This window comes from Meriones unguiculatus, chromosome 17, assembly GCF_030254825.1.
Source record: "Meriones unguiculatus strain TT.TT164.6M chromosome 17, Bangor_MerUng_6.1, whole genome shotgun sequence".
Classification (NCBI taxonomy): domain Eukaryota; kingdom Metazoa; phylum Chordata; class Mammalia; order Rodentia; family Muridae; genus Meriones; species Meriones unguiculatus.
In genome coordinates, this window is record NC_083364.1 from 13,474,954 (window position 1) to 13,490,111 (window position 15,158).

At 44.3% G+C, this 15,158-nt stretch overlaps 1 long non-coding RNA gene across 1 annotated transcript in view; it reads right to left on the reverse strand.

Moving 5' to 3' along the window:
• The window catches only part of LOC132648628 (uncharacterized), a 356,879-nt gene that overhangs the window by 55,875 nt on the left and 285,846 nt on the right, over positions 1-15,158 (reverse strand). The gene's annotated exons all lie outside the window — the stretch shown is intronic.

Consider the following 15,158-nt stretch of genomic DNA (forward strand, 5'->3'; position numbering starts at 1 on the left):
GCTGGAGTGCTGGCTCAGTGTTTGAAAGTGCTCACTATCCTTGCATATAGCCTGAGTTCAGTGCCCAGCATGCATGGCACACACTCAGCCATCTGTAAGTATTGCTCAGTAGGTCCTGACATGTTCTTCTGTCTTCCATGCACACAAGTGCATATGACACATAAAATAAAGAACTAACTGATAGAGTACTATTTACTAGGGCTGACATCTGGTCATGTCAATAGCAGGATATATGCTGAACAATGGCTGCAAGGTTAGATAGCATCAATGAACTTAATGGCTCTTCTATACAACATGGAAATTATTTTAATATAATTGAAAGGTGCCTGAGTGGGTGTTACGTGCTTTCACAAACTGTATCAACTCTGAGGTGATTTGTATGTGAATTAGCAAGTTGTGGCTAGTACACAATGTATACAGTCCCAAAACATTGCACTTGATAACACGTTCTATTTTATGTACCGATATTAGAAATTGCAAACTTTAGGGAAACAGCATTATATGTTAAAACACTGGTTATTGCAGTCAGAAAAAAAAAAACATTAAAAACTTCAGTTTCCATGAGGATTTTTCTCAAGCCAACTAACTGGTCATACTCTCTTCTCAGAATGAAAAGCATCTGTGTCCTTAACATAGTAACAAGACAGCCGGCAAGAACAAGTTTGGAAAGTTTATTTTGGCTCATAGTTTCTGACATCTGCAGGGTACCAAGGCCAGAAAGGAGGCAAGAATAGATGAATCCAGGCTAGCAGAACTGTCAGGCATCAACTATTTGCATCATGGCTGACCAGGTAGAAGAACGCCAGACTACAGAGAGGTGTGTAAAAGTCTCACAGGACCTGCTTTGCCAGCCAGTCCCCTTCTAATGGCTCCACAGCCTTTAGAACAGACTCCATGCTGTGACTAGAGTTCAGGACACTGAGTGTTCATCCTAGGAAGATGGCAGGATAGTGTAAGCATGGAAGGTTAGGAGCCAACAGTTGTCAACTTGGCAATACCTGAGACGCCAGGTCATGTTCCTGGAGCTGTTAGCTTACTGCTGCTTGCTGTCTTACAGAAGATGGTTTGATGACACTATCTTAGCTGGTGATTGCTGTGTGTCCCATCAGTCCAGCAGCCAATTACCTTGGATCTCAGGCTGAAAAAAGAAAGAAAGGATTTTCAGTGTTTATCTGTAAGAGTGTCAGGTCTATCCCTTTTTGCAGAATTGAATTTGTGATAAAAGGAGGGAAACAGGCAAAATAGATGCTTTGGGGGAGCTTGAGGAAATTTAAAAGGTGATCTAAAATCTTTTACAACGGGTTCTGCTGAAATCATGCTAAAAGTTCAATAGTACTATTATCCACCGAAATACCTTTCAAAACTTGTCCAGACCAACAGATACAGCTGTGTTCAGTCAACATAAAACAGATACACTGAACTGGATAGGAGAAAGAGCAGGCAACAGCTCTGTACTTAACTGGCACAGGAGATGAATTTCTGAACAGAACACCAATCTCACAGGCACTAGGATAAATGGAACCTCAAGGAACTGTAAACCTTCTGTAATACAAAGGACACTATCAATTAAAGTAGAACCCTACAGAATGCAAAAATATTTTTACCAACTCCACACCTGATGGAGGACTAATATCCAAACTATGTAAAGAACTCAAGAAACTGGATAACAAAAAAAAAGCAAATAATCCAATTAAAAATGGAACGGGGGCTACAGGTTAGTCAAAAGATGGACACAGGCACTAAACCTCTTTGCAAAGGAACTTATTCTGGTCCCAGTTGACAATGTGACCAACTGCTTGAGCTCCAGCTACCAACTAGGTCTTCCTATATATATCAACTATACCCTTGAATTGTGGAATACATTATGAACTCTCTCCTTGCTTTGTCAAAACATTTTTTCATAGTAAACAAGAAAAGGAACTAATACGGAAAATCGGTAATGGGAGTTGGGCTGTTGTTACAATACCCTGACCATGTGATTCTTAATACTTTGGAAGTGAGTTGCAGAAGAAATGTGGAAGATTGGAGAACTTCAGGCAACAAAGCCCTTAAGTACTATAATCAGAACTTGATGTAGGATGCTTGAATGACAGAAATGCTGATGGGTTATCCCCTAGCTATCTGCTCCCTAGGTTGTGTCAGAAAATCTTGAATGCATCATAAAAGTAGCAGTGGGAGCATAATCTTATAAAGTATGTTCTGGACATCTCTGGACTTTATAAAATAAAGACTTCATAATACCATTATAAATTATGCAATGAACAGAAAAGGTTGAACTATTACATGTAAAACTGATTATTATGAAACTGGAACTATTGAGGCTAAATACTAAATCACAGTGAGGATGTGAAGGGGAATAATACTCTTAATGAGTAACAAATTAATTTCAGTTTAATCTGTACCAAAAATGTTAAAGTAGCTTTAAGTTGAGTACCCTTTTTGGAATAAACAGTTTGGTACAGCACTTAAAACAAGGCTGAGACTTATATTTGAAGATACCAGTGTTGAAAATGTACATTTGGAAATACTTCATTCAACTTCCAAAAACACAGATCTCCGTACTTTCAGAAAACAAAGCTTTTTTATTTCTTTATCTATTTATTAAAATTTTAACAAAGAAGAAACTTCATTCAGATGCTAGCACCAGATACCCCCGGTGTGAAGACTGTGCCTGAGAGTGCTCTCAAGATGCAGTCCCAAGGTACAATAATCATGTGTTCCTAAAGTCTCACAGGCTGTGTCCATCCTGGCCTTGTGCACCTAGAGGCAGGAACACTGGCAGACTTCCTGCCTGCATATCCTCAGACACCTCCATCTAGGTGCAGTCAAGGGCAAACAAGCTTATTCACAGGAGTGACCACACACTGTCTGTATCCTCCATGAACAAGACCAGGCAATCACAACAACAACCCCAAGCATTCTGAGACCTCCTCTGTCCTTGGACAAGTAGGACTTACAGGCTAGACATTCTTTTTGTTTGATAGTTCTCTTAAGCACAGTAACTTTAAACATAATGTTCACCATCACTTCCATCCCCCACTTAAGTTGTATCCTGAGTCAAGTTCTTGACCCTGTGGTGGTTACCTGTGAAAGGAACAGGCTAACTTTACAGGTTTCTTTATGAATTCTATACCCCATATTAATTAAACTAAGTTCTCCTGGTAGTTTTCCAGAAAGCAGAAGGACACAGACAAAAGGAGAAGTGGGTGAATGGGGACAAGACCCACCCTGCTGCAGAAGAATGTCCAGGCCTGCAGTATGAGATAGGGTGCCTGGCAACTGGTCCGGATGGCCACAGCTCCCCCATCCAGGACATTCTGGGTGTAACTTGAAGATCAGATATCCACCAGATGTCGGGGGCAGGCCTGACTGGACGTGGGTGCCTAAAAGGAACCAATGATATTAAAAGTCAACTACCCCATAACCCCATTCACCCAATCATGTACTGCCAAGCTTGCAACCCCCACGCCTCCCTTGCTTTTTCCTTTAAAAACCCCATGCCTTTGTCTCTCGGGGCTGTTCCCTGCTCACTTGCAAAGCAGCCCCATCACTCACTGGCCTGAATAAACCTCTTCTGTTTGCGGCAATCCATCTCCAAGCTACCTTCATCTGTCTCTCTGGTAATTGGGCTCTCGGTGGGCCTAACATCTGTTCACATGGGGATTTAATAAACATCAGTATACTGGGACCCAGACCAAAATTTCTGTATCTAGTTAAGACATTTATGATACACAAGCCAGCGATGATCAGCAGAAGCAGAAGTGTCTGGTGTTCGGCAGTAGCTGAAGACAGAGTTATCACCCGGAAAATCAAAGAAATGAGAATGCCAACCATGGGCTTGCCCTGTTCTGGGTCATTTTTCTGTCTGCAGTGTACGGGGTTTGTTTGTTTGCTTGTTTTTGTTTTTGTTTTCCTGAGAGTACAGGAATCTCTAATGATTGCTGAGTGGTTTGCATAGAACAACATTTTCTCTTACAGCCACACAATCACATCCTTGTTTTGCAAAGAGTATGGTGAGTGCTCTATCATGTTGCAAAACTGCTTCAGCTAATGGATCAATCTGCTGATGGATCTTGAACTAGTTGATTTTTACAGGTACCTTTTTATTTATTTATTTATTTTTTTCAAACAAGGGAGCCTGGAGGTCAGAATGAGCTAGCCTGGTTTGTTGGGTAGGCACTCCAAGTAGCCATTTGTCTTCCTTGCCAGAGAGTTTCCTTTGGACTGAACTTTTTCAGTCTTTTTTTGAGGATAAGGGTGACATAGATGCTTTTGTAAATGGGCCTCAACTGAAATTAGGATGCCATTGTAGGGGCCCAGGAAGGCTGGAATGTTAATCAAAGCCTGGGAGGGGATTCATTCAGGAAATGGGGCACTCATCAGAAGCATCTGGTTTCCTGATCAAGGTAAAAGACAGGAAGCAATCACGGCAGCTGGACTGGAGCACATCACCTAGCAAGCCCAGGCTCTCCACTTTTGTAGGACTGCCTGGGGCTTGGGTGCTGTAGATCACTTTTGGAGTGCTTTGTTGTCTGATTCTGGTTCCTAGGTGGTGACTGTCAGGTGAGTGGAAATCTGCTGAGACATATTCAGACTAGGAACAGAAGCTAAAGTTAAGGAACTTAAAGGAAACTCTTACATTTGGAGCACCCCCCAAACACACACACACACCTATTCCATCAGGAACAGGCAAAAGTTGGGGAATTTTAGTCTGTTGATTGGAGTTCAATTGACCTGTGACAGGTAGATAGATCCAAGTTGCAAACTCCGTGAGGCTCACATGAATTCTTTTAAGTTACAAAAGAGGAACTTCTGGAGCCTTCTACTTTTAAGTCATAATAAAAGCTTGGGGATTTAAAAAAAAATTATCTGGGGTTAAAAAAATCAACATTCTTTTCTTTGTCCAGAGGTCTGGACAGAGGTGGTTTTAACATGATGAGAAGTAATTTTAGGTATCACAACTCCATTGATTACTATGTTAAAACTTTGAATTTTTGAAGTCTTGATATCACATATTTTTTGTTTTGGTTGTTCTGTTTGGTTTTTCAAGGCAGCCCTGGCTGCGATATTGAGCTTCTCCCAGGATGAGGACAGGTCTTGGCTAAAGTGCCCTCAGAGGTCTGGAATGAGAGCAATCTCAGCATGCAGATGTATGAACAGGTTCCGGCTTACCCTGTTGGATCTTGTCTTGGACATCTGCTTTCCAGTTCTCTCGGACAACCTCACTACACCATGCAAGGAACAGCAGGCACAGGATCTTACAAAGTATGTTCAAAAAACTCCAAACTTTATTAAATGTAAACTTTATTGAATAACAACACAAATGTAAGATTTACTGCTAATAAAAAATTAAAGTTTCCTGTATAAAAATAGATTATCATGTAGTTGGCAATATTCACACTAAATATATTAAGTCTATACCAATAGTGGGGCTAAGGTGACAGAATATAAATATTAACATGACATATTAAATTTCAGCTCAATATATACAAAGAAAACATCTTCAAAAATAGCTTAAGAATATATATATTTATATATATAATATATAAAATATATTTTTATTTATATATAAATATTTGTTTATTTACATATATATATAAATATATATTTATTTATTTTTTTGGAATAAACAGTTTAGTACAGCCCTCAGCAGGGTGAGGCTTCAAGGAGTCCCGGGTTTACAATGCACATCTAGCATTAGTTACTCCTCTCCCGAGAATAAAATAGATGTCTTTACTTCCAGGCTGGGAAGTATCTTGAGATGTCCCCGGCGCGTTTCTCACTTCTCCTGGATTGCTCGGATCCCGTGAACAGCAGCACACTGCGACGCTTCTGTAGTAGCACACAGTACCGGAAGGCAACCGGAGATTCACTCGGAGACAGGCAACTGGTGGCCTTCCTTTCAGAGATAACTAATGCAAACAAGCAGTCGAGAACGAAAGGCCGAAAATCGCCAGAAGCCATCCACTGCCAGTTAACTAAAACTTGTGAACAAAAACAGCAAAATTCAATCCAGCGTCGACCTCAGTCACAGATAAATCTTGACAGCTGCGTGCTTGTGAGCATGCGCTGTGCAGGCCGGATAGTTTCTAACTTTCGGTGGGCACACGTGTCTTCTGTTGTTGTTGTTTCTGTCCCGACAGGGTTTGTCTGTGCAGCCGCGGCTGTCCTGGCCACAGTCTTTACACTCAGAACTTGTTCAAGGCTCTTCCACACCCAGTACCTGCAGTCCTTAGCCTCACCTGGGAAAGAGCTCGGAGCAGCTGCCTCGCAGGGGCCGCCAGGGGGCGCTGCTACAGTAAGCGCTTGTGCAGGATCTCCCACACCATCTTCTTCCTGAAAAGAGGCATGTGCTGCTGGGAGAAGGTGATGGGCTGGCCCCTGGAAATGTAATCTGCATATTTACAGGCGAACACGCCGCAGTCGCCCCCTTTCAGCTGCTGAGGAATCTCCTCTGCCGACATGCTGTGTTGCTTCCACTCCACAGGGCTCAGGTCGCTGTTCCTTCTCGCTTTGCTCTCCTCCCGCAGATAGCAGAAAAGCAGCTCAAGGATGTCGGGTCTCTTCTGTCCCGTGGAGTCCATGTAGACAATACTCTTCTTTCTTAAGTCTGTGACCGCCAGGCTCCAGTGCATGCCCAGGTGAACTGGGACCAGGAGAAGTTCCTTGGCAAAGATGTTTACTGCCCGGGTCCATCTTCTGACTGACCTGTAGCCACCAGACTTTAACTTGGTGTAAAAGAAGGTATTAAATGCGTGAAGTGCCAGGTAGCCTTGACTTTGATTTCTTTCCATGAGAAGATTCATGTAAAAATTGATGACTTTGTCGTTGAGCCACTGGGTGTTCCTTAGGGTCCACAGGTCTCCTCGAGTCATTTGCAGTTTGAAGGCACAGCTCAAGATCTCATCTTTTGACCCAGGGCCTAGCGCACTGCTGATTTCTTTCTCCATGTCCACTGTGACAGCAGGACCACGGTCCAGCCCTCTGCCCTTCTCTTGGTCTTCAAGAGCCTTTTTCTTGACCTCAGGTGTTGACACTTTGCTGCTGGGCATGCCATTGCTGACACTGTCTGTGCAGATTTGAGGTGTTTCCGATTCATGATTCTGCCCTTCAGCACAACCTTTGAGAGTCTTGGAGGTGTCCATGGTGCTTGTGTGAGTGCTGTGAGGGCCAGAGCTCACGGGGACGTCAGGTTGGAGGAGTTCCAACAGCCCTGGGCACTTTTCATTGTGGTTTTTCTGAACTTCTTCCTCCCTGTTGCTGTGGGGGGGCTTGAGACCCTGGCCTCCACCCACAGACTCCTCAGTCACAGCCTCTTCCTCAGGGCCTTTGGCACACTCTGGAGCCATTAGCTGTAATGGACCCTTTTCCTGGGGTGTCCATATTCGGCTCTTGTCAGGCTCTTCATCCCCAAGCTCTGTTTCATGCTGTTCCTGTTTCAGCTTCTTCCAGGACTGGACTGGCTCTTCGGACCACACATCATCCTCTTTGTCTTCTTGGCATTTCCTCTTCTGGCCTTTCTCTGGCTGTTCAGGGCTCATTCTTTTACCCTGCTTGCAAGGCTGCCTTATAGAGGGACTACTTGGATTGTCTTTGCTCAGGTGTTGGCTGCCGGCCGCAACACAGCTTTCTGATGTCCAAGTCAAAGTGCAGGTCAGCTGGGCGTTCTGTGGGAGTTCTTGGGTTGTCCCCTTGATGGCTGAAGGGTCCTTTAGTCAACTGGGAGATGTCTTATCCACACCAGACATGGTGGTTCAAGGTCAGAATCCACAGGGGAAGAGCACAGGTTTCTTTTGGCGCTGGGGTCAATTAGGCCACCAAGACAGAAGGAGGTGGCAGTGTCAAAGGACACTTCTCACATAGCTGATCTTCTCTAATCTTGTCTTTCAGGTGGCATTTCCTCAGTCCCGCTATAGAAAGGTCATTGGAGTTCCGACTCTGCCTTTTGTTTTTCCCTACTGAGGGAGAAGGATCGCTCTAGGGCACAAGGAGCCTCTGTAGAACCTGAAATTGTGGAAATCACAATGAGTGTCAGAGACTTTCAGCCAAAGACAGCAGTCAACACACGTTAGAAGCAAGACTACTGTGTGCCTCCCTCCACTGTCACCAAGGCTCTGGAAGGCCAGTTTCCACAAGCTGGTTATGATGTGGTTTTATGCACCAGGGCAACATTCATTGGTGAATGGAGGCCCTGCCCACTATCCCCAGGTCTAGGGTCTTAAAGCTTGTTTTCATTCCTGGAATTCCTGTTGGAACTCCTGCTGGCTGAAGCAAACCCAAGATCAGTAAGAACTCAGAGGAGCAGAAGTTCAGCACATATAATGAATAAATAAATGTAAAAACCCCCAAGTGCTGGGATTAAAAGCGGCAGCACCACTGCTTGGCTGGAGAGATCTTTTTAGGATGACTCAGCAGATATGGCTCCGTGGTAAAGAGTGATGCTTTTCTAGAAGACCACACTTTGATTCCTAGCCCTGTCTTTGCAGCTTACAATCAGCTGTAACTCCAGTGCCAGGGGAGCTGACACTCTCTTCTGGCTTTAAGCAGGAAACCCACACACACACTGCTCTTACACATGTGAAAGTAAAACACTCATACACATTAAAAATAAATCTTAAAAAAATAAAACCTAGGATTTGTACTAAGCCAATTTCTCTCTCTTTTTTTTTTTTTTTTCCAGAGAAACAGTGTACCGGAGAACTAAGTAAAAATCACTGCTAAAATGTACAAAACAAAATTAGAAAAAAAAAATGTAATAAATGAAAGATAGTTATCCCTTGTAAAAGCTTTTAGAAATAGTTTGAGAAGCTTCTATGTCCTTAAACCTTGAAAGACGGAGGACAAACCATGAGTTTAAACCTGCTTGTAGCTGCTTTTCTCACTCCCAAAAATCTAGATACATAACCATATCTCCATAAAACTCATATAACATGTGAATGATCAGTGGCGAAGCTTTGTAGATTATATTTGATTTGATCGTTGCCAAACAGAACTGAGGACCAATGAGATGGCTCAGCCCGGTTAGCTGCTCACTGGCAACTCTGACCAGTTCAGGGCAATTCCTGAGTCACACAAGATAAAAAGACAGAACCCAGTCACCCGAATTATTCTCCGACCTCCACATGTGCTGTGGCAAGCCAGCAGTTGCCGCACCCTCAACACAAATAAATGACCGAACTGCAATAAACTCTGAAAGGTGAGCGAAGACAGCGGCCTTTTATCCTAGTGGATCACTGTGGAATGGCTGTGCCTCTCACCCTGCAAATTCAGGCAACCGCCACAAGAGGGCAGAGAGAAACCACAGAGAAGAGCGCGCCTCTCAGCTCTTTTCTGCCTTCCTCTCTTAACCAAAGGAGCTTCTCAGAGCAGAGAACCGCAAGGGCAGAACCAAAGCATGTGGACAACTGGGCACCCCTTGTTTACAAGGCTGGCAGGCTTAGTCAGGGATCTAGAGAGTAACAGAACACACACACACACACGATAGATAGATAGATAGATAGATAGATAGATAGATAGATAGATAGATAGATAGATAGATAGATAGACAGACAGATAGATGAGTTTAGATAGATGACTTACAGGCTGAAGTCCAGCTAGTCCAGAGATGGCTGCCTATCAATGGAAGGTCCAAAAGTCCAGTAGTTTTTCAGTCCATGAGTGTGGATGTCTCAGCTGGTCTTCAGTAAAGGCCAGAACTCTACACAAGTAGACTGCAAGGACAGTGAAGGAATGGACTTCTTCTCAGCGAGGCAGTAACAGGCAAATAGCAAAAGCTCCCTAGTTCCAGCGCCTTTTATAGAGGCTTCTAGCGGAAGGTGTGGCTTGGATTAGAGGCACGGCTTCCCTGTTCAAAGATGAGGATTAAAATTAAGCAAGGAATCCCTCACAGGTGTGCCTTTTCATTTTGGGGTTTTACATAATACCAGATAACTGGAATCCAGTTCTCAGTCAAGAATGGCCGTCACAGCCGCCTTTCCAAACCCCACTTCATGTTCTGGACACAGTTTGACATTTTTGACATTTAACCTTGTGTTCTTTCTTTCTGTAGCTTCTGGTGTGTGTTTGTCTGTGTTCACGTGTGTACATGTGTGCATATGTGTGTGTGTGCCTGTGTGCAGGCCTGCTCAAAGAAGTCAGCATGTGTGGGCTGAGTTGTGGGGCAGCAGAGCTGGGCTGGAGTGGAGTGGAGCTCACTTGGTGGAACGCTTGGCCCAGCAAATAAGAACCCTCGGTTTGCTTCCCAGACCACACACAAATGCATGTGATGGGGCACGCCTCTTCTCCTAGCGCTCTGGAAGCAGAGGCAGGAGAACCACAAGTTCAAGGTCATCTTAAGCAACGTGGGGATTTCACAGTCAGCCTTGGATACAAAGAGCCCCGAATGATAAAATACAGGATATAGGAAGGGAGGTTGTAGATCAGCAATTACTGAGTGTATGCCTTGCATAAACAAAGGCCACGGTTTAATCCCTACCACCTTCAAGATCCCCGTAGTTTGTTCAGTCTACAAAGCTGGCTGTCTAAGCTGGTCCTCAGTGTATGTTGAAATCCCAAAGAAGTAGGCTGTAATGCCAGTGAAGAAATGCCTCAGCAGCAAGATGGATGAACTTGCCAGAGAAAGGGAGGGTGAGTGGACAAAAGGCAAAGACTCCCTTCTTCCAGGATCTTTTATGCAGGCTTCCACTGGAAGGTGTGGCCCAAATTTAGGGTGGGTCATCTGACCCCAAAGGATCCCTCTCAAATGACCCAGTCCAGGAAAATCCCGTTTGACCGGGGCCAGCTTCATGGAGGGTACACCGATTAGATGCCCAGTGCAGAACAGCCTCCTGGAAGCTCCTCACACCAGCAATGTTTTATGGACTTAGCAGGTTATATTTGGGAATATGCATACTGATATACATATTTGCAATGCCATAACAATTAATGAAATGAGAGGAGGCCATGGATCTGAAGCACAGTAGGGAGTGGAAATGCCAGGGTGTGGAGGGAGGAAAAGGAAGGGAGAAATGTAATTATAGTATAATTTCAAAAATCTTTTTAGAAAGTTAAAAAAAAAAAGAAAAAGAAAAAGAAGGTTCTAAAATAAAAAAAGAAAAGAAAAGAAAATTCCTGACAGATGTGCCCAGGTGTTTGAGTTTTAGTTGATTCCAGATGTGATCAAGATGACAACCCGAGATTACTCATCATACATGACATACACACAATGGAAGAATTTTCATATGAAGAAAAATTATGGCTGAACATGGATAAGGTATGTCAAGTGAAATAAACCTGATAAATGTTGTATTATCTCACCTCTGTGAGATAAGATAATCTGAAAATCTCTGGTTCATGGAAGAGAAGAATACAATGATGGTTTCCCAAGTCTAGGATGCGAGCAAAAGGAGGGGAAGACAGACCTCAGACACAGGTTATGGGTTTTGTGCTTAAAAGCTCACCTTGAGAAAAGCTGAGGGCTACCCTAGGATCCTGAGTGCTCACTGTAGTTGCCAGCTCACTAATATTTTCTATCAGCTTGAACCCTGTGTCCAAGCAGTTTTTCCTGGTGGACACACCACAATTCTACAAGCCTGATTTAATTTTAAGTTTTTCTATTTTAAATTATCATTTAGCAAGAGAGAGAGTATGTGTGTGGACAGAGTATGTTTGTAGAGAGCATAGGTGTGTACAGTGTGTGTGTGTGTGTGTGTGTGTGTGTGTGTGTGCATACATGTATGAGTGCATGAATGTGTCCCATTGTGTATTTGTGGAGGCCAGAGGACAAGCTTTAGAAGCTGAGCCTCATTGCATGCTGGATCCCAAGGCTACATCTCAGGTTCATAGGCTCACCTGACCAGCATTATTACCCAGTGGACAATACTGCTGACCCCAGGCCTGCTGTAGCAACAATGAAACAAAAAGTTAGGAAGGCATGAGATAAGAGCAATGCCACCTGGTGCTTGTAATCCCAGCTTTATCTGTACCTGCCCATTTACTTTATCTTTTTTTTTTCTGTCTTGTACTGAAGAAACAATTAGTTTTTAGAGATGTGTTCAATGAAAAATGTCTTGTCAGCACCATCACGGGCACTCAGGTAGTAAAACTCTTGATGTGCTTTAGTTCTGAGCTTCACATAAGTAGACTCACCTGGAGAAATTTTTTCCCCAGTCAATATTTGGAACTTATGGTGTCTTTGCTCCTCAGAATGGCCTTCGTAGCACACCTCCTCAGAGCTTACTGGAACTTCAGCATCTCAGTCTTTCCTCTGAAGAAGGACGAGATCTCCCTGTGCCCCATATGCGCATTGGTCCTGAGAAGTGTCGTCTTAAGTGTAAAGTGGTGTGTCTGAGTTTAAAGCAGACTCTAAAGTGCTCTGATGTTGGTTATGACATGTCCCAGGACTGGATCCCAGACACTATCACTGAACGTGTAAGTGCATGCAGCCCTAAGGCGACTTGATATGCTGGCGTGGGTCGGTGATGGTGGGGGCTCCCACTTTCCAAGGAGAAGGGGAGGGGGGCAAGGGAAAGAGTGAGGGGGTGGGATCAAGAGGAGAGGAGGAAGGGAGCTACAATTGGCAGGAAAGTGAATAAATAAAAAGAAACAGTTTTTTTTCCCTTTTTTTCTGTTTTTTTTAAACATCAACTCATTTCAGTACAAACAAAACTCTTCAATCTTGTTTTGATGAAGCCTCAAAATGTGCCTGGCCTTGCCTATATTCTAGAAGAAAGACATTTTGGAATCAAACTTACAAAGGGAGGGGGCTGTGTGATCTCCTGCTGGTCCGAGGCTTGAGCTCACTCAGGCAGGGCAAGATGAGAATTAGCACTAGCAGAGCATTTCCATGAAAATTTCTGCTCCTTTCATGACAAAGAGGGCTGTGCTACCCTGCACTCAGTCTTAACTGCAGCTCGGCTGTGCATGTCTGAACGTGTATGTGAACTTGGCACCAACGGTGCATTTCCATTTGCTATTTTAAAATTTGTTTCAGAGTCTGGAAAGATGGGTCAGTTGGTCAAGCGCCCAACGTGAAAGCATGAGTTTGGATCTCCAGCAAATGTAAAAAGTCCTCAGTGTGATGGGGTGAGTCTGTAGGTTCCCAGCTGGGAAGGCGGCAGGAGAACACCTGGGCCCCACTGCCTAATCAACCTAGCCAAATGGGTGCACCCCAGGTTAGGAGGGAGACCCTGACACAAGAGCTGAGGTGGAAAGGGGCTGAGGATCACGTGATATCAGCCTATTTCCTTCACATGTATAGAAGCATATATACACATGCAAGTGCACACACAGACACACACACACACACACACACACACACACACACTGACACCATTCAATTACTCGGCAATGAAGCAAGCAATGCTTCTGTAAGTGACAATGTTTGGCCACAGGCCCTGGTGAATACCCCTACTTCCACCAAGGGTAAAGGGTCACATGGGACAGGAAGCTCTGCTTCTGGAAACTTGGACTATCCAGAGAGGGCTGGAATCTCACCAGCAGGCAAAGTTCTCATCACATACCTCTGAAGAGTGAAAAGATGTGAATTAGGAGGCGGTAGAAAGGAGCAGAGGGCTAAGAAAACAGCCACCACAAGGTGGAGCCAAGTCACACAGGACTGATGTGGGAACCAGCCTTCAGGTGGCCAAGACTTTAGCTGTCCACCATTTTCAAATTTGGGAGTCGGTTTGGTTCTTAAGTCTGAGAAAGATGATGGCACTGAAGGCCAGGTGAGGAACAAGATCCATCTGTATAAAGCCGTGATCAGAAGTGCTCATCTTGCGTGCGTGAACCTGCTTCCCAGTGGCAAGGAGTTACAGGTCCACAGGAAACAGCAGACAGCGGGAAAGAAGAGTCAATCCGGGTGCAGGAAGATGTGTGTTGGGATTACATCCTCGTTATGTCTGATTTACAGAATCTTTTGCCTCCAGATTCCATTATAGGAATATTAGGGCAATATTGGTGTCATCTTATGGGGTTCTTGTGAGAATGTGTGCAAAATGCTCACTTTTAGCGATTAATTCCCAACTTGGAAATATTAAGCCACAAACACTCAACATGTCATATTGATTGCTGAGTGAACACAGTGGTAGTTAATGTTGTCAACTTGTGGGGGGCCAGAGGCATCCGGAGACAAACCTGTAGGCACGCCTGTGAAGGATTACCTACATGGGAAAGCCCACCTTAACCTTGTATGGGGCTCTATTCCATAGGCTGGGCGCCTGGACTGAATAAAAAGCTAAGCAAAACTGACTATGAGCATTTAATTCTCTCAAGATCAAACAGAATACCCCAGGTTCCCCCTGAAATCCCTTCCCCAGGATGGACTGGAATTCAGAATAAAACCTGTTATCTCTTGTACTCTTTCTCACGGCATACCTTATCACAACTTCCAGGTAAGTTTGCATTACAGAGACCCTGGTGAAATCAAGTGTGGGTAAGGCATTGTCTCTCATTTTTAAAATGTTTCCTGTTAAAGTCTGTTGAAGCTGAGTGTGGTGGTCGAGGAGAGGAGGCACCATGAGTTTGAGGGCAGCTGAGACACACAGCATCTCTCTCAACAGGAACAGTAAGAGGCACAGAATATAGCGATGATCAAATGCAGTTGGTGTGTAGAAACTGCTCAGCTGCTGTGGCTGAGGCTGTAGAACTATGCTTCCTGCGGTACCTATGCTGGTCTCAATCCCCGGGAGGAAGCACTCCTCCTTTCTTAGCCTCTAGATGCTTCAACTATAGGGCCGAGGTGGTTTGAGTTTGTCCCCATAGGCTCTGCTGTTTGAGTGTTTAGGCCTCTTTCTGTTTGTCTCTCCGTTGCTGTCTCAGTATGGAAGCCCTCACTGCCGCTCCACCCCCATGCCTGCCTGCCACCCTGTGTGACACCGTGGTGGCCATGGACTCACTCTCCGAACCTGTGAGCAAGCCCCCGGGGAAAGGCTTTCTCTTGTAAGCTGCCTTGGTCATGGTGTCTCTTTACAGCAACAGAAGAGTGACTAAGACAAGGCCTAAGCCAGAGGCCCTTCTGTTAAGCAATTTTAAATAATCATCTCAATAAGAGGTTATTCCATTCCAGGGATCTAGGAACTAACACATTTTAAAGATGAGGAAACTGAGGCCTAGGCAGGTAGTGATTTTTTTTTAATATACTATTTAGCAGCAGAGCTAGGATTCACCACTGAGCCCTC